The sequence below is a fragment of the Manacus candei genome, unplaced genomic scaffold (genome assembly GCF_025592945.1).
Source record: "Manacus candei isolate 608988 ecotype Guabito, Panama unplaced genomic scaffold, ASM2559294v1 h1tg000048l, whole genome shotgun sequence".
In the NCBI taxonomy this organism is placed as follows: domain Eukaryota; kingdom Metazoa; phylum Chordata; class Aves; order Passeriformes; family Pipridae; genus Manacus; species Manacus candei.
In genome coordinates this window covers 10668699-10693573 of record NW_026138096.1, presented here as the reverse complement: position 1 = coordinate 10693573, position 24875 = coordinate 10668699, and the positions used below count along the sequence as shown (strand labels likewise).

The following is a 24875-nucleotide window of genomic DNA, read 5'->3' as shown; positions in this document are numbered from 1 at the left end:
CCTTACTACTCACTCCAAGGTCAGGCCACAATGGTGTAGAGAATAATCTTTTTATTTGCACAACAGAAAAGCTGCTATTGACTTCTCTTTTTAAATTCTATGCATGGCTGGCTTGTTCTGTTGCCAACCTCTGCGATTCTGCTGTGATTTTCAAGGACTAGAAACATTTCCTTTTGTTTTCCCTGGGCCAACACATTAGTCCTTGAACAATGGGGTGGGATTTCAACAAAGACTCTATTATCATTACCCAGGCTTATCTCAGTGTGGTGAGGCCTTACCTTTCTGTACAGAGCAGGTGACTTGCTATTAAGAGCAGCACGTGGTTATATACAGTGGCTCGGTGTTTTTCACTGTCTGGCAAAGATCTTTCCTGCAAGTTACCCATTTAAAGTGTAAATATGCACATCTAGTGGCCTATATATTCAGAGAGAATCAGTCACAAAGCACAGTACTCTTCCATGGTGTGATAAGGGTAAAAGTGAAGGAGCAACTGACTGGATTTTGGGAGAGACTATGTATGATTTTGGGAGGGCATATAGTGACATGTAGTGACAGGACCAGGGGGAATGGCTTCAAACTGAAAGAGAGTAGGTTTAGATTAAATACTAGGGAAAAAATTCTTTACTGTGAGGGTGGTGAGCACAGCTGGCTTCCCCAGAGAAGCTGTGGCTGCCCCATCCCTGGGAGTGTTTAAAGCCAAGTTGGATGGAGCTCTGAGCAACCCAGTCTAGTGAAAGGTGTCCCTGCCCATGGCAGGGGGGTTGGAATTAGATAGTCTTTAAGGTCTTGTCCAACCCAGGGCATTCTATGATTCTATGATTATTCCATTCAGTGCCCTAAATGTTTGACTGCTACCTGAAACAAAGAACAGTCATTTTACACTGACTCAGGAAGGCCGTCCTTACATGTGGGCATCTCTCAAATCCCATCAGAGCAGAGACTGTTAGCCCAGAAGTGTGGGCTCATAAACCTGTTGATATCCCCACAGCAACAGCTGATGGTTTTGGTTTGAAACACATCTTGCAGTACCTCTGCCTGGGGAAACACAAACATTTCCACTTCTAGATAATGGGCTTTCTGTTGGCAATTTATCTGAATCTGCTGGTGAGCTACAGCTCCAGTGAAGGCAGAAAATCTTTCAGTTATGGTGTACTGAGCCTTGCCTATGCACAAAAACGTGGTGTTGGACATTTTAGAAATGGATTTTCTGTGAGTTTCAGAGACAACCTGCTCTGTTTGCAAACACTCCAAGTCCTTTTGTACAAGCCTGTGTTTGCCCCCTGTCAAAGCCTCTGCCAGAGCCAAGTCAAACCCTCCTTGCTTCATTATGAGGAGGTGTTTGAACCTGCTTTATTTGAACAGACATTCTGCTTGTTAAACCTGTGAGGTGTTAACCCCAAGAAAACTCCACTGATGAACAGAGCAGATCAGCCCACCAAGCTGTGAGGGTGACTGTGATTCTGGATGCTGAATTCTGCATCTGAGGCTGAAATTACAGGGTAGGAAATTACATGGTAGCTGACAGCTTGTTGTTGACACAAAGGGAAGATCCTGCTCTTCCTTCCCTTCAGCCACCATCCCCTCTCAGCCTGGGTACAGAGTTTATGCTGGCTCTGGCATTCCCATGACCCTGTGCTGACTCACCTTGCCACACAGCCAGAAAAAAATCATTTTCTTCTTGCCAGGTGAGTGAGGTTGAACTGAGTCAGCCAAACTTAATATATCTCTCTGAAAGGGAGTTTTGTAACCACCTTAAGCTACCCTGGCCTAAAACACCACTGTCCCCAAAAAGAAGCATTCCCACCTTATGGTCCATCACTTACATTTCTGACTCATATTCCCAGATAAACTCTCTTTCTGGTCGGCAGCAGCACCCCAAGCCTGTCACATCCCAGCAATTTACATTCCTGCGACCTAATTTTTTATCCTGCAAACTCCAGTTCAGTGGCATTTCCTCTGAATAACACCTGCCTCCCTGCCTGTCTCTGGTTTGATCTGTTGGGTGAAGAATTACTTGGGTTTATTCTGCTTGTGAAAAGACTCCAGCAGGGGTGCTGGTATGTTAATTACAACATATGGTCTGAATTCTCGTGGAAAAGGGAGGCTATAAATGATCCTGTTCCAGGGCACTACGAATGGCCCTGGGCACAGGGCAGCCACGAGGTGGCACGCTGGGCTTTCACTGCTGTGTCTTGCTATTCCAAGAGCAAGTTATTCGGGAAAAGCAGGCAGATCCTCAGCGGAGTTAGGTAAAACCCCATTCCTGTTTAACATCCATCCACCCTGCAAGAACGGGCTTTGATTTCCACATAAATGGCTAGTCAGATTCAAAGTTATTGTCATATGACTGAAATAGATCTCTTATGTCAGTCAGTCAAAACAGAATGGAGGATGTGAGTCATGCTTTGCAAAAAAGCAGGAAGTTTGGTTTTATTGGCACAAATTTTTAATACAGAGAATTATACGGCTGTGTTGCCATGTTTGTCATAAGGATTCGAGAATAACATTGTCCATCCCTTAGAGAAATGTTTCCAAGACAGAAAAATAAGAGCTTTTACATTCTGATTGTTATTCCTTATTCCTCGGTGCTATGGAATCTGGGAGGAGTCTAGAAGAAAACGTGTACTTGGTGAAAATTCTTAGAGCCTCCCTTACAATAAAGGGCTGCAATTGGAAGAGTCTGATGTGGGGCGGGAGGTGGGAGGTAACACAAGAAAATGAGGTCATGCTTATGAGTGAGACAGAGACACTTGCCCATGATTGTTATTGCCTTGCCTGAAGCATAATAAATAAACCTTCATAATAAACCATAAATAAACCAGCACAAAGGTAGGAGTGCAAGTCTACTTGTGACATATTCTGACATTCTGGAACTTGGTTGTGGTGTATCTTAAGTCCCTCCAATAACTGGTGGGACAAGAGATAAGTTATTGTAAAAAGCATGGCACAGAACCAGCTTTTCTTCATAACCTAAAAAATAAAATGGTGTTTAAAATTTAAATAGTTCCCCTTCAACGTGACCGTTCAAAACATCACCATGCAAGAAAAATTAACTTAAATGGAGGCAGGTGCAGGGGAGGGCAAGTGAGAGCAGAGAGCCAAAAGTGTGAGGGGAGAATAAAAGCCTTTGGCTTGGTTTGCTTAGCAGAACAAGGAACTTGATTACTCTTTATAAACAGATGAACAGGGAGACGCTCAAGAGAGAGGAGTTATCTAAATAAAGAAAATAGTAGCACAAGACCATATGGGTAAAGTAATAAAATGTCATTTAAGTTACTAAAAATGACACGAGCCATTTGGCATGTGGCACAAGGTAAATTCTTTTGGACTGTGTTATAATGAAGTAAGTAAAAAAACCCAAACAAAAACCTCTGGATTGCAATTCAGTGGTTGGCAGGGGAGCAGTGTTCGTGACCTGACTTTGCATATATCTGGTCCTTTAAAAGAGCTGTATTTTCAACTCACTCAATAAGAGTGCAAGCAGGAAAAAAAAATTAAGTAGAAGTCTAAAAAAGGCAATTACAAGCTCTTTTTAAAGAGTCCATTGGGTAATCAAAGAGCCACAACTTCAAAATCAAGAGAGAAAATACATTGACAACTTCTGTTTTATTAATGGGCTGGAGAGAGTGAGTAAAAACGAAAAAATAACAGTCAAAATGGAGAAAGCAAGAAATAAAAAAGTATTGGTATAAATGAGAAGTTATGAGAAGCAGAGTAGTTATTGGAAGTGAAGCACATCAAAGGAAATCCATACCTGTCAAGGCTAAATCTCAGAAACCCCCAGTAATGTTTCTGGCCCATTACTAGATGGACATGATTAAAATGTCAATAACAATGCAGAAGTGTTCATTGAACATTTATGATCTATGTTTGTAAAGAAACAGGAAGATATGTGGTGAGATTACTTAACTGTGATTTAATAGATCTCAGTCCATTAGTAGCCAGTGAAGCTCTAGTCTTTTAGGGAAAACTGTGGCCCAGGAGCACAGACACAGCTGACTGCAGAGACCCCTTGCCTGTTGATGTTCCTCTTTAGTAAACCTTGATATATTAGGGCAATTCTAGAAAGCTAAAAACGTGCCAGGTTGGTGTTTGTCTTCAGGAAAGGCATTTAAAATGATATATAGTAAATGCAGATCCAATAACATTAGATCTATGGATAATGTGCTGGATAAATACCAAAAAAGGGTGTTATGTGACTCATTAAAGAATTAGTAATGCTGGTCAGAGGTCTAATAGAAATCTCATTTCATGCTTCAAAAGGACAACAAATAATTCATTTTCCTCTGGAAGGTGTAATAAACTTTTAAAAGGATTTTTGCCTAGAACTGCACAACATTTTAATTAAACAGAGTTATAAAGCATCTGTTAAGAATACATTGAACACTGGCCACAGAGATTATTTTTTTCAGAAGTGGTTATAAATCATTACTGAATAAGGCTACTTCTAATGGGACCCTCCAGGATCATGTGTGCTGTACTACACATGTACTTAATCAATATTTTCATTAGTCATTTGGAAGTAAATACAAAATCACTCCTAATGCAATTTGCAGACGAGATCTGCAGCCAGCTGGGTGGTACCATCAGGATGACAAGGGCCGTTGTTCAAAGCAGGATAACCTGGGTCTGGATAAAGGGACTGGCTCACAAGGCAGCCAGACACAAAGCCACCCATCTCAGGTGTGCACAGGTACACAGGGGGAGGAAAGAAACCTGCTGTGTGCTCTCTGTGGGTTACATTCACCCCCTGTGCAAAGGGGGACATACCTGGGGGTGCACTACAGCCTTTCCTACCCTGGATGTGGATGGACACAGCATCCTAAATCTCCATATTCTGAAATGCAATGCTGAAAAAACTTGGGAAAAAGGGGACAGGAAACTGTAATTTAAGGGCAGGAGGAGATGCCTCACAATGTAGAGTTTGTAACTAACTTGGTTTGTCACAAAGACAATAAAGGTGCAGCTTGATAAACTACCCCTATGGGGATGAATACGGACACAAAAAGTGTGGGATCACCAGGTGTGGGGTGACCTGGACTGGGCAGAGGTGTGGGATCACAGGTGTGGGCTCACCGGTGGTGGACACAGGTGTGGGATCACCTGGGATGGACACAGGTGTGGGATCACAGGTGTGGGATCACCTGGGGTGGACACAGGTGTGGGATCACAGGTGTGGGATCACCTGGAGCGGGCACAGGTGTGGGATCACAGGTGTGGGATCACAGGTGCGGGGTCACCTGGGGTGTGCACAGGTGGGGGATCACCTGGGATGGACACAGGTGTGGGATCACAGGTGCGGGATCACCTGTCCTGCCCTGGACCGCCCGGGGGGGTGACCTGGGACTCACAGAATCAACGAGGTTGGACAAGATCTCTGCGACAACCGGGTGCCACGTCCAGTCTCTCCCCACACCCCCCCAGGGGCGGTCGCTCCCTCAATTCCCCGGACATCCCATTCCCAAAGGCTCCGCGGGCGCCGCTCCCGCGCGGCGAGTCCATGTCACTCCGGGGGGGGCCGTTCCCCGCTCCCCCCCCCCGCGCCGAGGTGGTTCGCCCCGCTGGCCCCGCCCCTCCCGCGCGCAGGAACAGCCACGTCTCCAACCCGGCCGGGGAGGGGGCGGGGCCACACCGCCCGCGCGCGCCTGCCGGTAGCCAATGGCGGGGCGGCCCGGTGAATCATGCGCTCGGCCATTGGCCGGCGCGGCGGGCGGAGGAGGTGGAGAGCGCGACGTGGCTCCCATTGGCCCGGCGGGCTCTGTTGACAAACACCCCGGCTCCGTCCCGCCCCCTCGCCGCGCCTCCCGCCAATCAGAGCGGAGGGGAGGGCTGAGCGGCGTGTCGCCGGGCCAATGGCGCGCGCGTCCGCCTCGCCGGGGGGCGGGCGCGCGCGCGGTGCCGGTACGTGGCGGGCAGGGCGGGGCGCGGCGGTCAGGGCGGCGCGCGCGGCGGGCGCCCATTGCGCGGCGGCGACAGCGGCGACAGCGACAGCGGCGACAGCGGCGTTCAATGTCCTAACGGGGAGCGGCGGCGGGCGAGCCGGGCCCCTCCATGCGGGGGCCGCGGGGCCGCAGCGCTCTGGCCGCCTTCGCGCTGCTGGCGGTGGTGCTGTGGGGGGGAGCGGCGGGCGGCCCGGAGCCGCCGCGTCCGGGAGATGCCGCGGCCGCCGCGGAGGCCGCGTTCGGGCTGGGGGCGGCCGCCGCGCCCGCCGCCCTGCCCGCCGGGCCCGCCGACGTGACGGTGGAGGACGATGAGGGCAGCGTGGCCCCCGCGGCGTCCCCCGGAGAGCAGGAGGCGGAGGGGAGCGGAGAGGCCCGGAGCGGCAGCAGGTGGGCGGGGGGGGTGTGACGGGGGCTGGGGATGCTGAGGAGGGGTCGGTGAGTGGGAATAGTTAGGGGGGATCAGGTGCCTGGGGCTGCTGAGGGGGGGGGGTGTCGGTGGGTGGGGCTGGTGAGGGGGGGTCAGTTGTCTGGGGATGCTCAGGGAGGTCAGGGCTGGGTTGGAGTGGGTGCCCGGGGCTGCTGAAGGAGTCAGGGGTGAGTGCCTGGGGCTTCTGGAGAGGGCTGAGTGCCTGGTGAGAGTCAGTGGGTCAGTGGGTCTGTGACTGGGTGGGGGTCGGTGCCAGTGGCGGGGTCAGGGCGGAGATGGTGGGGAGGGGGCTCAGGTCCGGTGTGGGGGTGCTTGTCGGGGGTCAGTGCCTCAGAGGAGTGTCCAGGGTCGGTGTTTGGGGGTGCAAGGGGCAGACACGACTGTACCTGGGCTGGGAATCAGCAGCTGGGGGTGCTGGGGAGGAGGAAAGGAGCTGCGAGGTCCCGAGGGTCGCGTGTGGGGAAGGGGCCGTGCAGGTGTGGGAATAGCGCTGGGATGGGTCGGAAGTGTCGGAGTGGAAAAAGCGGAGAGGAGAAGCGGGAGAGTCAGAGATGGAGTGGTGTTGGGCTGTGGGACACGCAGGGAAGCGTCCCGGTCGGGAGGAGAGGCGCAGGGAGAAGGGAGTGGAAGAGGTGTGTCCCGTGATGGGGCTGCAGTGATGGACAGGCTGGACCGAGCGGGAGGATGTGACAATGAGCAAAGGGAACTTCGGGACCTCGCCAGCGCTGAAGTGGTTGTTCTTCACGCCGTTGTTAGCAAGGAGAAAGGGTGCCTTAGTTCTTAGACAAATAAGCTACCGGATGTCACGCTATGTGACATCTGGCCCGTCTGCTTACCCTGGTAATACCACGTCTCGATCCCTTCCCTGCCCTGGTCCCAGGTGGCAGTTCTGTGCCTGCGGGAAGGAGACCCTAAAGCACCGAATCTGTGGTCTATAAACTCTTTCCAACACCTGCAGCTCACAGTTGTTCAGAGCATCGTGTCCCTCTCTGTCACCGCTTCTTTCTGTTTTAAAGAAAATTCAGTTCTCCCGTTTGCTTGATTGCCTGTTAAAGCCCAGACACAGGGGTGTGCCTGAAGGGAAGCCAGACGAGCAGGACAAATTGAGGAACAAGTTTCAGAATATAACAAGGGGAAATAAAATACTTAATAACTGTGTGTGGCAAGAAGCTCTGGCTAAAGCACGATTTAGATGAATGACTCAAGTGCAGAAATGTTACTGAGCCGTTTCCCGTCTGTTTCTGAATTGGCTGGGAGCGCTGAGGTGATAAGCCACAGCCAGAGTTTAAAGGAAGAAGAGCATGACTAAATGCTGTATTTGAGAACCTCTTCTAAAAATGAATAGCCCAAAGCTTGTTGTTAGTATATCTGAGCATTCACATAGAGGAATAAACTGGCTGATAACTTCATATCCTGTTTTCTTTGAGGGCAGTCTCACCAGTTAGCAACAGGATCATTCTTTTGTGTATCAGCTCATCAAAATCCTACCTCATTTATTGCAATTCTACTGTATTCAATTTTTAGTAACACCTTTGTTTATTTAGCCATGAAAATTTTTAAAAATACGTTTTCTCTTTGAGTACTAGAGCTAACCAGAATACACTGAAGATGTTCAATGTAGTAAATTAAGCCTGAGATTAAATGTAGCTGTTCTGTAATTGATTAGTGCGTAGGAACAGATTTGCTGTCATCAAATAAAAATAGAATGGCTGCCTGGCCATAGTATTTGCCTGCCTTTCTTTATTATTTCATGTGTATTTCTGAGATTTCTACTGACCTCAGGTAATTGTTCTTCAGCAATATCTGCATAATATAACAGGGCAGTATAATCTGAAAAAATAACAAAACCAAAACCTCACCTATTTTTTGCTGTAGGCAAATTAGTGTTTGGGTTTCAAGATATTTTTATATTTCTTAGGAGAAAATGTGAGGGTTAGTGAATTACTGTGCTTTTTGCATACAAACATGCAGGTTTGGCTGTTAGAATAGCTGCTTAGAGTTCAAGTTTGACAAACAGCTGTACTTGCAGTGTCCCAAATGGCTTTTGAGGGTTGAGGTTATTAGTGTTGAGGGTTCTTTTAAACTGAAACAGGAATAGTGGTAAATGCTGTACTAAAATAATGGCAAGTTCTGCTTTGTTTTCCTAACAAAAGCAACTTATTTGAATCAATACAAAGTTTTGGTGCAGTGAAAGGGTGGAGGTGAACTAGAGAAGTGTTCTTCCTCTGTCCTGTTTACATCTTCCCTTGCCACCTTAGCCCTTTCCTTCTCTTTGCAGGTAAATCAGATACCTTCAATTCTGTAAGGTAGATCAGGCCACTTGATCTCAAAAAGTGGTCTGTTTTCCTGATGGGATACAAATAAAGGATTTAAGGCCTGGAAATGGCTGTTTCTCAGTGTACCTGGAAGTTTGTAGTAGATGTTTTGCATAGTTTCAAGGGGGAACATTATCACTGCACTCGAATAACAAGGTCCTGTCTGTGAGCAAAAGGGAATAGGAGAGGGTAAGAAAACATTTTCCTTTAGCCCTGGAGGCTGTCTGTAGATGGTCAGGGTGGGGGAAGTATGTCTAGATGTGTTTTCATAGTGACAAAATGCAAATAAAATCTGACTATACAGCAATAGCTTGTTCCCTGCCAGCTGCTCTGACTGCTGATATTTTTGTATGCTCTGTGTACTGGCCCCTTGCTTTAGTCCTGTGCTGGCCATCTCTAAGGGCCCAGAAGGGATTTTCTTCTCCTCCATCCCTTGGGTCATAATATATTCTGGACCAGGAGTTACAGGCAAGGTGAAGTGCATATCTTTATTTTACTGATGTTCGTTTTTCAGGTGTCTAGTTAATGGATCCTGGATTTAAGTAACTGCCTAATCTGGAGTAATTCCTTTTTGTATCTTTTTTGTTCTGGTCCAGCCTTGTGGAGGCTATTGAATTGTGGGTTTGTGGTGTTGGTGGTCATTTTTTTGGTCACATCTCTAATATCTCTGTGATGTGTTTCACTCCCCAGTCTAGTCCATGATTTACTTCCAACAAATATCTTGTTTCAGGAACGTGCAGCTTTGATGCTGTTTGTCTCTATCCTCCTCACTTCCTTGGTGTTGCAGTTGTGGCTTTTGACCTTTGCCCTGAAGCTGGGTAGTGTTTGGTGTTTTCTGTGGGATGGTGGTATGCAGGATGGAGTCTGGTTTGGGTGGTGGTCTTGGACTTGTGTGTTGCTGGAAGCTGGTTTTGTTGGTCAAGGTAGTCTTTAAGCTCCATCCCAGTCAGGAGGTGATGTTGATAAAGCCAGTGATAAGGTGTAGTTTTTCAGAGAATGGGAGAGTTCTGCTTCAGAAATTCCTTTTCGTTGCAATTTGTCAATCAGGTGTCCCAAGGATGTGTCCAAAACAGTGTTTTTTTCAGTTTATTGTAATGGAATTACAAGTACAGCCCTGACACCTTCAGCCAGCAAAGGCTTGCAAACAGATGGCTGAAGGGACCCTCTTTATTCTTGAATTGTGGCTGTATTCTGCTGGTGTTTCTAAGAATTTCCTGTAAGAATTGGGCATAATACACTGCAGTAAACTCACAATAGTGCTGCGGAGTTGTCACCCCAAGTCACCTGCCTGTTTTTTAGGCTCTGAAATAGTTCCCTGAAGCAGTTGCCTAAACTGCTTTTATCAGAACATGTTAATTCTAGTACTTGATTAGACTACCTGAGCAATGGGAAGATCTCTTGTCACCACTTCATACTCTCAGTACAAAAGCTGCAAGCAGTGGAATCTCACAGGGTAAGGGGGGAAATTTGAAAAAATGGAAAATCTGATAGTGAGAAAGTGTAACACTAGCATGGGTCTTGGGCACGTTTAGACAAATTTAAGATTTTACACCAATTAGAGTTCAAGTGACAGGATTTAAACTTACTGGAGTCCATCAGAGAAGAGTAGAATGGGTATTAAGATTTTAATTCTTAGAAAAACAGAATAAGTACTGAAGGATTTTATTACAAGGGTAAGGATTTTTAGCAATTTTTTTTCTCACATGCAGTATTATTTTTGAAGAGCAAGATAAAGGTGTAACCAGAAACATGGCTATTTAGTTCAAAATGAGTCTCTCATTAAAAAAACAGAGAGAAATGGATCTTTTTCTTGTACCTAGTTCCAGTTCTAAAGGTAGCCACCTGCAAGATCAAGGTATAGCCAAGCTGGTCCTGTTCCTATGTGTCATGGAAGTGTTTGCTCAGGAGGTGAAACAAAGTCCATTCTAGAGCTGTGGCCAAGGGGACAAATAAAGAGTTCCATTGCACCCAAGAAAAGCCAGGATTTTTATGATTTGCAGAAGCAGTTTGTTAAACCAGTTTCTCCAAGTGTGTGCTGTTGGTACAAAGGTTCCCCACACCCTCCTCCTCTTTCCTAATCATCTAAACTTAAAACTGAAGTGTGGTTACACCATGATTTGGGTGGCTGGAGGGCAGGATGCAGGTGCAAATTCCAAAACTGCCGTCTTGAGTGGCGGTGGAGAGGATTGAATAGTGAGGGAACTGGTAGGGAAGGTTCAGGTTTGCATCTGGTGGGGAAAGATAATATGGAAAGGTAAGATACAAAGGCATAAAACATTTGCTACCTGAAGGAGAAGTCAAATGTGAAGAATTAGATAAAGGAAAACAACAGGAGTACATGGGAAGCAAACATTTCACAGTGTGATTTTTGGGATTTTTCTTCTCTGCGTTATTGCTGCCAAAATTCCCTTCATTCCAGCTACATTTCTACCTTTTTTTTTTATAACCTAGTTGTCAGGAGGATCAACATAAAATTTAAGTAGACCCACTTGAAATAATATTTTTTTTATGCAATGCAAGAGGGGCTTCAGATAGGCTGTTTTACCATAAAGCAAACAGATGCTGTTAAATGTATGTCCAAGGCCTTTTAGCGTGAGAGCACTTGTTCACAGCGCTTGAGAATAGTCAGACTCCTGCAATCTGGTTTATTATTAACCCAGTCTTGGTTTCTGTACAGTTGGAATAAGTGTTTGTACTCAGCTTATAAAAATTTATGTCTTCTACTGTGCAAATATTTGCACAATTGGTATTTTTCTAACAATTTCTTAAACTTAGCTTTTGGAGGAATGTGATGCTTGGCTGCCTTCAGAAGTAGGAGCTGCTGTGGTATTTTTGGCAGAGGTTGAAGATGTATTTACTTTTCTATTTATTAATAGTATAGTGCTATAGTACATTATAAGGTCCTGTTAATTGTGTGGGCTGCTTTTACATGTAAAACTGCCATGTTTTACATGACCTTTGTTATAAGTGATGTAATGAGCCGTTATTCCTGAATGTGTTTTTAAGATCATGCTTTTGGTTTTTGCCTCCTTAAAGCACACTGAAAGCCACTGTCCTTTCATCCCCAAATTTCATGTTACTACCCTGGTGACTTCAGACAAGCGAATATATTTGGCTTCAGTTCTACACGATAATTTATTGTCCCTTATTGTTTAAAATAAAGATTCCTATACATGTCTGTGTGTGCACTACCGGCCCCCTGCCCTTTCACCTCCACCTGAAAATGGTTAATCTCCCCATCACTTTATTTGCACAGTCTCTTATTCTCATCGAAACCAGTGACTATAAAGGTCCTTCTGGGTCACCAGATCCAGCCCCCCCTCAGTGCAAGCAGCCTGTAAAGTGATCAAGCTCCACTCCCACAGCCTTTGAAGATTGTTGAGCCTGCTGCAAGCCAAAACTGACAACACAATCCCAGCCTTTTCAGGTCAGAGAGAAACAATCTTCAAGGAAAAAAAAAGGCCCTTCAAAAGTGCCTTGTCAGTGCTTTGTCTCTGATGTGTTGTTTATTTTGTTTGTTTGTTTATTTTAATGCTGGAGTTCTAACCCAACCAGAAAAGCTTATTCTAATTGTACAGCTGTGTAAGAAAGAAGATTTACTGAAATTGAGGAGCTTCAGGGGCTGTAGAAATCAGCAGCCAGCCTGCCATGGCCACCTTTCCCCAGATATCAGACTGCTTAAAACCTGAGCTGTGTAAGGCACTTTGCTTGCTTTGTGGTCTGCAGGTGTTGGAGGTTGTTTCTAGTGCCCTGTGAGTGCCTTAGGAGGGACTTGAGAGACTTGTCAGATATCCAGGATTTCCGTGTTTGATCCAAAGCCATTGAAAACTTAGTTGCAACTTAGTATTTCTTACATCCTGATATGCTGGGCTGCAAGTTTCAGGTTTAGGTTGCTTTGAAAGGATGGGTTAAAGATCAGTTTGGAAGGGACTGGGAAAAGTAGGATCCATACTGGCCTTATAGATACCTCAAAAAATATTATCTCATTCGGTGTTGAGGTGGTAACATCTGCATTTGTGGGAGCAAAAAGTCAAGTATCTTACCTAGAAACTGAACTCTGAAAGTGTCTTATAACGTGTAAATTAGTTTATGACATTCAGCCAGAGACTTCAGCTCTTCTACACTCTGTTGTTGGTCTGGGTAGAGCTACCAAGCTGAACTGCTGTTCTGCAGAGTGTAGAGACTTAACTTTGGAGTTACATTTTACTAAACATAAAATAGGTGAAGTCCATACTGCTGTGGTTTTGACTGTGAACGTTTCCAACTTGCAGATCTCTAGTAATTATCAGCACTTTGGATGGACGAATTGCTGCACTGGATCCAGAAAACAGGGGGAGAAAACAGTGGGATCTGGATGTGGGATCAGGTTCTCTTGTGTCATCCAGTCTCAGCAAACCAGAGGTAAGGCTTAATCTCTGTCCTGACAAAATCTTTAAAAATGGAATTGTTTCTAATAAAATGAAAGCAGCTTCCTCCTTGTTTGGTAGATGTTAAATAATGCAGCAAACTTTTAGCTACAGAACTTTATCCAGACTGTTCTGAAACTTTTTTTTTTGGAGTGCTTACATCATGTTGCCATTTCAAACTAGAGTGTGTCAGCATTTTGGCCTTGGCATTGATGTATGTGATAACTATCAAACCAGATGATGTAACTGAGTTTGGGAATTGTAGGTAATTGCTGATTGAAAACAAGTTACTTGTAATTTGAAGCAAATAAAAGGATCATCTGCTTTGTATTACTAAAGTATGTTTTGGCAAGTACTGGCTTTTTTTTTTTTGTCCCTCAAGAAAAGCAAAAGTCCTTGTGACTTAATAGATGAACAAAGGATTGTTTAGAGTGTTTTAGTCTAGATAAGCAGGCTGCCTGTGAAACACAATGTCTTAGCAATTAAACAGTGTTGAAGGTCACCCTCAAGTACTGAGTTATAAAGGGAGGGTTGCATCACTTCTTGCTGGTGAACTGTAGGAAGAAAATCTAGAGTTAAATTTCTTGTTTGGTGCTATTTCCACCATCAGTTTGAATACACTTGGGCTAAAAGTTAGAAGCAAGGGGTTTTTTCCTTTTTTTTTTTTTTGGTTGTTGGTGTTTTTGTTTGGTTGGTTTTTGTTTGTTTGAGTTTTTTGTTTGTTTTTTATTTTTTGCCTGCACTGGAGAAGTGAGATCTCTGAGTCATTCTCTCCTAGAATGAGGAGGAATAAAAGCACCAATGTAGTTTGTAGTGATGACAAAGTACACGGTCCTTCCCTGTCATGGATGGTTGGATTTGATGACCAGTCCTATATCATACTTTTGCACAATGATCATCAGAGAATGAAAGTTGAATTCAGGGTTATTCATATTGTATGAACTTCTTGCCTGTGGTTCTTTGTTGCTGCCTATGGAGATGACCTCTGTTCTGGTGTAAAGAAGTCTAAGGAAACATTTGATATGGGGAATTTTATTAATGGATGCAGCTTTTTGAGATTTGTTCAGGTGTGGTTTTGTGACTTAGAAAAAACGCTGTAGGAAAGAAGAACTTCCCCCTAAAAATACGTTCAAGAGTAGAATTGAAAAGAGTGCAGAAACTGTGGAGAACTGTAAAGTGGAAGGTGTCATTGATAGTGTGATCCTTCACAAATGTTTTCAATGCCAGATACTTAAAATACTGGTCTCTTACCTATTGCTGCAAATGACCACATGAAAACAGAATCACGGGTTATAAAAAGAACATATTTGAAATCTGAGCAAATATGAACTTCATTTTTCACTGCAAATTAAGGCAGGAGCCCAGGCTTTTAAAGATTTTTGGGAATGCAAGCATTTCAGAGTATAGAAGTGTGTTTGCACGTCTAGATTTTGTCACTTAACTGGTCTGTCCAGAGTTCTGATGTTTTCCCAATGGGGTAGAAACTAAAGGTTGATGATCAAACAACAAAAATTGTATCTTGTCCATGCAATATTTAATTGTCTTTTGTGGCTACAAGTCAGTAGATCATAGGAGTCATAAAAATACACTTTTAAAGAGAGTTTGTTATGCATAGAGGAAGTTGAGCTTTCAGATAAGCTTTTCAGTTGTTTCACTTCTACAGCTGTGGCTGAAGACACTGATGGATTTTGGCAGTTAAGATGCAGAGCCTATCAGAGAACTAATTTTGGAAGTAAAACTTCATTTTGGCCTTTCAGAAGCTGTTAAGCATTATGAATATGGGCCTTTTTAGACTTACTGTCATGTAAACAAATGCTGTTAAGGCAGAATTTAACAAGAAACAAAAGTAACAAATACTCCAAATAAACTACACTTAAATATTTAAGTGTTTAATCTGCCATTGGTATCAGCTGAAGGACTTCATGCAGTGAATCTAGAATCACTTGAGTAATTTGCATCAGTGTTGGGAAAATTCTAGTTTAGGTCAAAATACTAAATTCATTGAAGTTTCAGAGTCTGTCATCTCCCCGCTCAGTGGTATTTCCTCTCTGATTTGGACATGTGGCATGTTAAGTTTTACTCTCTCAGACTAAGTATTGAGGCTTTTTCTTCCTCTTCCAACATTTTTGAGGTAACAAGGGTTTCTGTGCTAGCAACCACAAATAATTAATCATAAAACTGTATTATTATGAAAGCTGTTAACCTACATCTTCTTGCAAGAAATGGCAGATGAGAAACTCTTTTACGCTTGCAGTGATAAAGGTTTGTGTTCTTTCAGAGCGAGCAAAGTATGTGCTTCTGTGTCTTCATTGTTTTGATGAGAGTTTTTTTAACTCTTGAGTGAGGGTGCAATGAACTGTAGTTCTAGGTTGTGGGGCAAAAGCATGAATTTAATTTCCAAGTGCTTTTTAAGAATAGACATTAAGATCTTCAAACTTGCAGCATTTAGTAGAACTGTAGTTACTTCCTTTGCCTGTAAAATGTCAACCTGGCTGTCTGGAGCTCGTGTGTTAATTAGCCAAGTGAGGTAGTGAAATTTCAAGTGTTCCAGCAGCTCTGTCAGACGCCTCAGATCTTGAAACTACTGCTTAAGACACTGCCAAGTGAGATGTTCATCATTTGTCATGTGAACAGATCAATTAAAAAGGAAAGGCTGCTGAAGAACTAATTGTGTGTCTGGGTAACTAAAATGCTAAAATTCTTTCCTTGGCTCTAAGCTCCAGCATAAACAAATCATGGTCAGGGTGCCAATGCTGAAAAGTTATGACTCTGCATTTCAGTCTTGTGCATAAGAATTAAAAAACTCTGTTTCCCTATGGGTTGAGGTAAAATGGAAAACCCTTCTCTGTTCGGTTACAGCTCCAAGTCTTCTTATTACTTGCATGTAAAGATTGCTTGATGAAGTTCAGAGAAAAGTCACAACTTTTCTAAAAGAGAGCTTACTTTTGATGGAAACACTTTACTCTTTAAAATTTAGGTTTGTAATTAATATATTGGGTATACTTAGAATACTTTTGGGAGAATCAGCCTGTTGAAATAATGATGCTCGATCATAGTGAAAATGGAGCACTGCCTCTTAAGCAGTGGGAATGGTCCACAGCACATCATAAGACTGTTGTCATTTGCTAATAAGGATAGTGCATTCTCTTACCTTCAAGGCTTTAACTACATTTCTTAATGGGTTTCTGTCTTTTAAAGGATCTATTAATGAGAGAAATGCAAGGTGAACTTGCCTGTATATTAAAATGACTGGCCAGCAGTGGCTGGCATAGTTGGTGGGACAGTGGGAAGCTGGAGAAGAGATGGAGTCAGGAAAAAAAACCCTCCTGTGGATTGGTTGGATGGTGAAGATACTCCTGTGTAAGAGCTAGTGGCTGGTGTTTGATGAGAAAGGGGAGAATAGCTGGATACTGGGTGGTGATGAGGCAAGAGTAACAGCTTAAAAACACTTGCAGGATGGTGACACCACTTTTCCCTGTGCTGTCAGAAGTGCTGCAGGAGCTCGAAGTTGTTTCAGTGCTCTGGGCAGAGGCTGCGCTGGGATGGACTTGATAAAAGTAACTGCCTTGGCTCGGGCTTGGGCTGTTAGAGACTAATCCCTACATAAGCACCTTATTTCCTTATTGGAGACATTGAGGATCATGGGACAAAATCAGTTTCAGCCTGCAAGGCTGACATTTATAGCAGTCAGAGTAAACATGCCACTGTATCCTGGAAAAATGGAATAATTGTTATGCCATGTCACCAGATCTGTCATCACCCTTATGCCTGTAAAGACTGTTATGACCTTAGAATTGCACTGTATAAATATATATCTTAATTTTTATATTGTGATAACCACTTAAAATCAAGGCATCTTTGTTGTCTTTTTTGGACATAAAAGTGGCATATTTTTGTGGAATTACATTTTTTCTCCAGAGAAATGTGGAGATGCAAGGAAGTTCTATACTGAAGTCGTCTGACACCTCATTGCATTGTAGGCAAGGTGATCCCATAGATACCTTTAGCAAATTGATCCTTTTTTGCCCTTTGGAGAAGACAAACTGATGCTGAGAGCATTGAGTTGAGAAAGGATTTTGAAGTCTCAAAAAAATCCACTAGTGCCTGGATTTAATGCACACTATGAATGTATCTTCTTTTTAGGGGGTTTTCTTTTTCCTTCCCTTTATCAGCATCATAAACCTTTCCAAATTTTCAGTGATTTGGTTCCCCAAAAGAAATACTAAATTCTGCTGTGAAGTGTCCAGTCACCTGGGATTCACTTTGAGGTGCTGACTGCCTGCACTTTCCTGCACTTTGGACAAGGCAACCTCTGTAACCAGTCAATCCAGAGAAGAGCCAAAATCTGCCTTGGGTTGCTTTGGGAACACAGGAAGAAACTCAGCAATTCTCATCCTTCGACCTCTTACACTTTGGAATGGAAGAAAATGCAAAATCCACACTGAAAAGGGTCAGGGCAAGACAAGAGGTGAAAACGCCCTCTGAGGGGCTTGAATTGTGATTTCTCTTATGTGCCCTCCCAGAGGTTTGGGGAGGGTGAATAATTTAACTTTGAAAGAATTAGGAAAGTCTCACCCACCACTTAGGGCACTCCTGCAGCAGCATTTTATTAGTTTGAATAAAAATTAGGTTTTTGTTTGGTTCACAGCTTTTTACTATAGTTGTTTTTCAGTTGAGTCACTGCCTGTAAATATCATCCAAGGAAAAGCTGAGATATGTTTGTCTTGGGTATGGGTGGGGAACACTTAAGGCTGTCAGTCAGACTTGAATGTTTTCACTTAAAAGGTTATTACAGCAGCTCTTAAATGCAGTGCTGAATATTAGGAATTTATATTAATCGTGCATAAAACTATTCTGACTGCTGACACTCACTGGACAAACAAAAAGGAGGTTTGTCTCAAACTATGCAAACATTCTGAGAAAATGGCTTTCTCTCTGAATTCTGCTTAAAAATGAATGGCTCTGTCTAGCTTGCTATTGTTAATTTTAACTTTTAATGTATTCGTGCAGCTTAAAATCATCTGGCCTGGGACACACCAGCAACAGAACCAATCTCTCCTTGGAAGAGTCTTTGTGCACTGTACAGGTTTCTCACAGGAGCAGATGCTGTGCTGTGGGGTCAGACTTTCATATACAGAGAATAGCAAGTTGGTTCTCTGAAGTGTTTGAGTGTGTGCAAGTTTTTAAAGGACAGTTTTACTTAAAAGGAAGAATAAAATTTTTTTAAAATCTATTAATGCTGTAAAATTACTTTCCAGCTGTAGTATGCTGTGACCAGGTGTAAAGCCCTGAATTGCCACTGTTCAAGCAGGCAGAGTGTAAATCAGTGGTCTGGTTATTGCCTAATCTGGGGAAAATCTATTTCCTTGTAGGTAAGGTGGTATAATTTTTGGTTGTCTAAGAGTGTAAAAGAGCATTCTAGTGTCCTGTAGCTGGCCCTTATTTTTGTGTACTACTGGGACCACTAGATGCTTTGATAGCTGAAGATATGATTCCTCTAGAGGAAGGCTGAGGCATCATCTGGTTCTCAACAGTACAGGTTTTCTATAATAGAAATGAAATTAAACTGTACTAAATGAAATACAAGACGTGGGGATTGATTACAGCAGTTCTGTTGTTGAAGGTTGGAGATGACCAGTTCAGAAATGAAAAAACTGTGTACTGAGAGATCCCGTGACAGGTTATCAGCTGCCATCTCCATTCCTCTGCAGGGCAAGGAAATATGATCAGGGCAAGGAAATATGATCTGTGTTGCCTGCGGGGAAGAGAGAGAGAGAGAGAGAGAGAGAGAGATTAGTGTCTTAAACGGTCCTGGAAAAGCTCGTAATGAATAAGAAGTGAGTGTCCAGAATTGTACTTCAAAGCAAGATAAATTCTAATTGCAATTGATGAAGAGAAGGCTTATTAGGGCTTCCAGGGGTGTGGAGCCTGTGTTTTGCAGGGAGAGAATGGATGTGACTGCTCTCTAACTACATGGATGTGTTAGGATTCCTGATGGAACAAGCGGTTCCTTTCAGTTCTGTGTGCGTGGACATGAAGAGGTGACAGGCTTGGGAAACTTCACTGTGGATTTCTGAGGACAGATTTTTGCTGCTTTCTTGCTGAAACTAAAACATATCAATTATAATTCTCCTGAAAATAAACTCCTAATGGTTTTTAGTGGACAAAAAGTCACCAACAAGAGATTATTTTAAAGTACTCTGATAGCTGGAAGTTGTGCTACTCTGGGAAACGCAACCAGCTCTTTTAGTGGAGGTGGTAAACTTCCTTGAGGAGAATGGGAATTGCTGATGGATGCCTGAGCTGAGTTGGTGCTTAGTATGATGCAGTACCGTGTTTTTTTGTTGAGATGACAAGTAGGGCCATTGCTTAGACAAGTAGTCTTGTGTATTTATCGACACTGCACGTCTTCAGTCATCTTAGTTCAATGTCTTGTTCAATTGAAAAACCAAAAGACTTCCTGAAGCTGCAGATCGGTGGCTGCCTTGCTGACACTGGTTGTAGTTAGCACTGATAAAGCCCTGATGAAGTGCTGATGTGTGTCCTGTCACTGTGCTTCAAGGATGTTTGGGGGCGAGGACAACTTCTGTTATGAGACGTGGGCAGCTACAGAACAGGATTTTGTGGCTTGTGTGATACCAGAGCTCTCAACTCTGGTCCTCACAAGTGATGCTCTGCCTTGAACAAAACCAAGAAAGTTTATCTGAGTCACTCTGGGTTAATGTTTACAACTAACTTTCATTTCATGCTCACAGATATAGTCAAAATCATGCAAATATTGGAAAGGATGTTTGCCATCAGCACAGTCTCTATTGTTTAATTGTCTTCAACGGAAGCATGAAATGGTTTAGGTTGGGATAGACCTCTAAGATCACAGAGTCCAACCCTTAACCCAGCATTGCCAAGGCCACCACTAAACCACATCCCTAAATGCCACATCTGCATGGTTTTGAAATCCCTCCAGGGACAGTGGCTCCACCACTGCCCTGGAGCAGTCTGTTCAAATGCTTGATCACCCTTTCAGTAAAGAAAGTTTTCCTTATAGCCGATATAAATCTCTCCTGGTGCAACTTGAGGCCATTTCCTCTTGTCCTATTGCTTGTTTAGTGGGAAAAGAGTCTGACCTATCTGGCTACAACCTCCTTTCAGGTAGCTGTAGAAAGCAATAAGGTCTTCCCTGAGCCTCCTTTTTTCCCCAGTCTAAATAACCCCAGCTCCCTCAGCAGCTTGTTGCAAGTATTGTGCTCTGGACCTTTCACCTACTGGGTCAAGATAAGGGCAGGGAGAGAGTTCATAATTTAATTGCCTACAGCACACTGCATGGTGAGCAGTTCTGGTGTTTACAGATATAAAAGTGGATCTAGTAATTTGTAGACAAATACTTGTTTCAGGTAATGGATAACTTAGTTGGGTTTCAGCTGCCCAGTACACAACAAAGTAATTTACTGTGCTCTAAAGCCTTTTTTAACTTTCAGCCTGTATCTTTATCAGTATACAGAAATGCCTGTTTCAAGGGCTAAACATTTTAGACAGTTTAGCAAATCATTCCTCCAGCAGCACAGCTGCTGACATCTCATTTCCGAATTTCTTCTGGACTTTGTGCTCCATAAGGAGGTAACTATTAATCTTTCTGTCAGACTCACTGCATGTTTTGTTCACTCTACTTTCTTTGCATCCTTGAAAGAGGAGACTGTGATTTTCTGTGTTCTGTCCTCCTCCTATCAGGCTCTCTTCCTATAGGAGTTGCTCTATGGCTTAATTTTTCAAGACACACGGACTTTGTGTCCTTATCTGAAACACCAACCTGTCCAGGCAGGGCCAGGGGAAGAAACACTCAAGGTCCAGCAGAGATCAGCTTGAATCCTGGACCCCTGGAGTGCCATGAGCTTCTGCTGTTGCCCATGCTCCATGTCTCTGAAGAGCAGCATCTTGGTCAGCTCTCAGTGGTGCTGTAGGAGTCCAGGTAGTCTGCAGGAGAGCTTTGAGGTGGGGTAGAGTTAAAACATGTTCTTAAAACATCCCAGTACTGGAACAGGGCTGTGGTGGGTTGACCCTGGGTGGACACCAGGTGCCCACCAAAGCTGCTTTGTCACTCCCCTCCTCAGCTGGACAGGGGAAGGAAAATACATCGAAAGGCTTGATAAAGACAGGGAGAGATCACTTACCAGTTTTGTCACAGCCAAAAAAGACTTGGGAAAACTAGTTTTATTACCAATCAAACCAGAGTAGGATAATGAGAAATAAAACCAAATCGTCCTCCTCAAGGGAGGATTCCTCATGTTCTCCCCCTGCTCCAGCATGGGGTCCCTCCCAGCCCTGTAGTCCTCCCCCAGTACCAAAGCCTTGCCATGCAAACTCAATACAAATACCAATTTTGCCATGGTGGCTGATGAACTTCTGTGTAGGAGCTCTCTGTAGAGAGGCAAGGCTTTGAGTAATTTTCATTTTCCTCACTAATCTACTCCCTTATGTGCTGTTAGTTTCAAGGAGCTCAGTGATGGGCTCTGTAGCAGCAGCACCGGTTTGCCTCAGAAAGCACTGCTCTTAAGTTTCAGGAGACTTACAGTCTTACTAATAAAACTTGCCATGAAAAAGAGGGGGATGGAATAATGTCAAAATAAAGTCTTTCTTAAAGCACTGTGCAGTTGGATTTTTTATTATTATTAAGGAGAACAGTTTTTAAAAGTCTGTTACCATGGCAGCAGAGCAGGCTGGCATCTCTGTAGTCAAAGCCCCAAGTCTTGTTTGACTATGATTAAAGTAAGAGTGGTATTTTAGTTTGCTTGTCTTCAGATGAAGGGTCTGTTTGATTGCACAGCAAACACTATTGGGTTCGTGATCTCTTTTGAAGCTGGGGTGGCCTGGTTAACACAGTGTGATTCCTCCAATTCCCTGCATGGCTCTTCAAGGGAGGACAGAGGACAGAGTAGGAGTAATTCTTTTAAGGGCAAACTCAAGCTAAACAAGATACTGTGCCCCTGATGTTGGAAAGGAGAGTATAATTCTCTACTATGCTGCTGTCATCTGTTGCTTTTTACACTGTTGGTGTAAAAGACAGTTTTGCTGGGACCCTGGTGGTTACAACTGATCAGATTTTAAGATCTGACGTGTAGAATCATGACAGAGATACCAACCCTTGTCATTTATTAGAGTTGTGGGAAGGATGTTGAAGGTGTTGCTTTGAGGACAGAGAAAAAAGGAGTTTGGAAATGAGTTCCCCAGCACTTATCCAGGCACAGGGTTACAGCAACACTTGATGTGCTCATCATACACAAAGTTCAGGGCCGTGAAAGTTGCATTTGTGACTTCTTTTCATGTATTCGTGAAAATGAAACCGAAACTACGAGTTTATGGAGTATGGGGGATGGTGGAAGGTGAAGAAGGACTGTAATAGATCTAAACTTGTCTCATAAGGATCTTAATGTAGGCAGGAGCTGGGAACCAGGTTTGGCCAGTAGACAGATGCTGTGAACTGTTGCTGGGTGAGCTGTGCACCCAGGTAAAAATCAGCCTGAGGTTTGAGACACGTCTCTTCTCACTGTTGCTGTGCAGAGCTGGTGTGTGTGTGTGCTCTTTCAGTCTGTCACACCCTAGCTGAGACAAAACCTTATTTCCATGGCTCCTCTGATGTGCCGCTCTGGCACAGGCTGGCTCTTACCTGTTCGGAGGAGGAAGGCCACCTGATCCTGCCTCATAAACAGCTCAATAAAATACTGATTTATCCAATGTCCAGGTGCAGCCTTTCTCACGGTCCAGGTCCTGAAACTGGTCTGGGCATGTGCTCTGCTTAACAGACACAGGAGGTGGTCAGGAACAGGTATGCACTTTGTAAACAAGTGTAGTGCTGAGATCAGAAATAATGCCACTCACGAGGAAAGACTTTTCTAGACAAACAACCACCTGCCTGTTGGTATTTCCTGCTTCAGCTTCCTTGTTGCCCTTGAACACGACTGGGAAGGTTGTTTCACTGATGTAAATCAGGGACTCCCCTTTGCAGTCAATTTTCTTCTTCCTTGGCTGGTTAAACAGCATTGTATACTCTGAAGAATACTTTGCTCTTTTACCAGTGCTTTACGCAGTGCAATAGCTTAACTCAACAGCCTTTGTTTTTCAGAAGAGTGTACTAATGTTCTCTTTGTTCTCTTCTTATGGAAGCGGGGCTGTTGTGGGCCTTGCAGAAGTTTGAAGACTCTAGCTGGTCACCCCAGTGTGCTGCTGTTTCATTTCCTTTGCCTGTTAGTAGTACTAAAATGTCACCCTTGTAGTGTCCTGTGCTTCAGGATTTCTCCAGGTATCTGGAGGAAAAACAGGTGAATCAGCATCCTGAAATCTAAGGTGAAGAGGAGGAATAACCTCTTCTACTGAAAGGAAGTCATAAACCGGTGGATCTGTGCAGATAAGATCTTGCATGCTAAGCAAGAAAGAACAGACAATAAATCAGTTCCTGACCAGCCCAAACTAGGGACATCTCAAAAAATGTGTGTGTGTGTGTGTGTGTGTGTGTATATGTGTGTGTGTGTGTATATATCTCTAACCTGAAAAATTTGTAAACATTTACAGTAGGAATACCTGCATTACTGTCTGTCTGTGGGGTTTGGTTTTTTTATTTGTTTGTTTTTTAATGTGGAACATGCAAGATGGCTTTCTCCTTCCCAGATTTGTTTGTGCAGACTCTTGTTTCTACCCTTTGGAATGAAGCTGCCGTATGTGACTTTTAATATGTTGCCTAGATTAATTTTAAGGAGGCTTAAAAGACACAGTTCTCAGTGAGAAGTAGCTTTCTTAAGAGCATGCTTGATCTTGGCTTTGATCCTGCTCGTTACAGTGATCCTATTGTAGGGATAAACGTAGAGGGGAAAAAAATTGGCGCCCTTATAATTTAAGATCATATAGGTTAGTCTTAGTTAATTAGCAATTGGAATGAAGCTCTCACAGTTTATAGTAACAGCGAGGTTTGAAAAACTACAAGCTAAAGGGTGAGAAAAACATAAAGGCATAAAATAAAGCTTCCTATTCTAAAGAAGATATTTTACTTGTGCTTAGTTGTTTCCTTGAAGTTATTAGACAGTCCAGCCCATCTGTAAACAATATTATTGACTGTTTTGGCACCAGACTTGGCTCAGATGTGTCTGCACGTGAGCAGGCTTGATTTTTGCTTCAGATGATAAAGAGTGTTGGGAATGGGGTAGAATGTCACGCTTGCTGTTAAGCTGCTCCTGGAAGCTTTAGTACTTCAGCTCGTTTTGATCTCTGTTTACACATTTTTTTTTCCCTTTCTCTCTCTGTTTCCCTTTCCCCCGCCGCTATAAATCATCAGCTCCCCGCGCCCATCAACCTGCCGCGGCACCTGGCGCACGGTGCCCTCCTTTCCAGTAAAGAGTCTAGACAGCAAATTCCCTGGTAGCGAATGCCAATTCGGATCGTTATTGCCTTTTCGCTTTTTTTTTTTGTGAGGGCTTTTTAGAAACTGCATTACCTCACCCGTCGGCCTGGAGATTGCGCAGCCCGCGCCGCTGATAGGGCTGCAGAGCCCCGCGCAGAGCCAATGGAGAACTTGGGCTTCAAACTCTTTAATGAGCGAAAAGAGCAGCGTCTCATTTAGGGCTCGGTAGTTAATGTGGGGGGGGGGGTTTGGGGTTTTTTTTAAAGTGTTACTTCTGAAAGACAAGCCACTTAACAATTATGTGCCATATTGCTGACCGGTGAAGCTGAACAAATAGCTATTTACATTGACAGATCAGAGGAATGTGTAAGTGCATCGTGGTAACCTACATTTTCTGTGCCA

General features: G+C 43.7%; 1 protein-coding gene across 1 annotated transcript in view; it reads left to right on the top strand.

The window, feature by feature from the left end:
• Positions 1 to 6176: 6176 nt before the first annotated feature.
• EIF2AK3 (eukaryotic translation initiation factor 2 alpha kinase 3) overlaps positions 6177 to 24875 on the top strand; it is a 43231-nt gene continuing 24532 nt past the window's right edge. Inside the window, exons 1-2 of the mRNA XM_051798163.1 lie at positions 6177 to 6329; positions 12956 to 13085. The gene's annotated coding sequence lies outside the window, so the exon portion shown is untranslated. The remainder of the gene's footprint in view (positions 6330 to 12955; positions 13086 to 24875) is intronic.